Source organism: Triticum aestivum, chromosome 3A (assembly GCF_018294505.1).
Source record: "Triticum aestivum cultivar Chinese Spring chromosome 3A, IWGSC CS RefSeq v2.1, whole genome shotgun sequence".
Lineage (NCBI taxonomy): Eukaryota > Viridiplantae > Streptophyta > Magnoliopsida > Poales > Poaceae > Triticum > Triticum aestivum.
The window spans coordinates 574,754,566-574,756,395 of record NC_057800.1 but is presented as its reverse complement, the minus strand read 5'-3'; the positions used below and the strand labels follow the sequence as shown (position 1 = coordinate 574,756,395).

General features: G+C 42.8%; 1 pseudogene; it reads right to left on the bottom strand.

Annotated features, from left to right (window-relative positions):
• Positions 1–1,236: 1,236 nt before the first annotated feature.
• The window catches only part of LOC123056995 (transportin-1-like), a 15,254-nt pseudogene continuing 14,660 nt past the window's right edge, over positions 1,237–1,830 (bottom strand).

Genomic DNA, 1,830 nt, shown 5'->3' with positions numbered 1-1,830 from the left:
CATTAGCCCCTAAATGGAAGGAGCCACGGATCGATGGATGTTCGTCTTCTCCAACTCCGGTTGCTTAAACTAGCACATGCTCTTCCCCCTACCTATTCTACAGGTGTATACAAAATTGCAGTGCTGCCATTCATTGCGGTTCGGTCTCCGCCATCAGACTCGCTAGCCTCTGCACCTCCGATGGATCTAGAGTGGACATGCATTGCTCCCAGCGAGCATCACCGGCACTCTACAAGAAAAATATAAGTTGATTTCGCATCAGTAGAAATCGCAGACAGACAATAAATGTATGTATGCTTGGCGACATTTATAATTTTTAGAAACCAGACAATAAGTTGATCAGTTAGCTTACTGAACAACTTCAGTTTATTAATTGTTCAGCACTATATGTATGTACAAACAAAAACATCAGCCATGCATGGAGACAAAATTAGCTAATCGAAACCGCCTGCGGCAAATTTCTTTCAGCACATAGTATGTTCCTCTGTGATCTACAAGTTGCTCTTGTCACTTGTCAGTCACAGCAAAATTCTTTTTTTTTGTTGTAAACACACTGTTGTGGTTACACCAGCACCAGCACGCAACACAGGGACCCGAAACAAATCGGAACCAATCAGCCCCACAAAAAGTTGGATAAACTGGAGTGCCAATCCCACAAAAGAATGGATAGACTGCTTGGTTAAAGAAAAATAAATGTGCTGTAACCAAACTCAGAGAACGATCCATACAAAATAGTATCAGGGCGGATCTCCACTCCACCAAGTCCAGTAAGCGACTAAGCAGAGGACAAGGGTTTCCTCCATGTGGAGTGAGACAGGAGAGTGGCTTTAGGTGGGGAGGATGCAATGTTATTGGGTAGTGAGGTGGTACAGAAGAATATGACCGTCCACAATCAAGCTAAGCACCCTCCTTCACTGGAAAAATGAACCTCTCAATATCTTGTTCGTTGACAAGATTTCACCAATCACATGAGCAGCCTATGGGTGCATTCACGCTATCGATTCATCTAAACACAGGGTCAATCATGCTATGCTGCCTACGTTTGTCACACTGGAATAGGTGCATTCACGCGTATCCACATCAAGAATGAAAATCCCATCTATTTCAATCAAACAACATATCTGAAAGAGGAATTCGAGATTATCTCTTGCGGTTTGTTAGCAAGGTGTAGAAAAGACTCGATAAAGTACCTGTTTTAGATTGTTCAGTGCACCGCACACTTTACTGGGAAGGGCTTCACTTTGTATATCCTGTATGCATACATGCAGAGAAACAAGGTTAGCTCACTCACTCATAGGCAAACTTAATATGCTCTGGCCAAGATTACACATGCATACATCTCACCTTTAGGCTTGCAAAGGCTCTGCACACATGAGCCAGTGAACCCACAGCCCTTGATAGGTTTGCTTCCACCTACAAAGAGCGCGCTTATTTTGTTGGTAAATACTGTTGGACTAGCAACTAGAGGAGGAGCAGAACAGGGGAGGCAGAGGAAAAAGCTAGTATCACAGGTATGATTTTTGAATGTCAAAGTTCACTTCATTTACATTGCTAGCGTATGGTCAGTCGGCAGCTAAACCAACCATACAGATACAGCTCTAGCAGCTGTCAGTACATGGAAACATCAAACTGACTACTTGCTGACAGACTGCATATTCTGTCCTGTTGAGTAGGTACCAGACCTATATAGATATGACATCGACTACTACTTAGCTAATTAGGCAAAAAGGACACAAGAATTAAAACTAACAAGTACACCATGCTATGGAATTTACCATTTCGCACAGACCAGAAAAACCGTCTTCTTTTTCTAAATCACCTCTTGCCCTG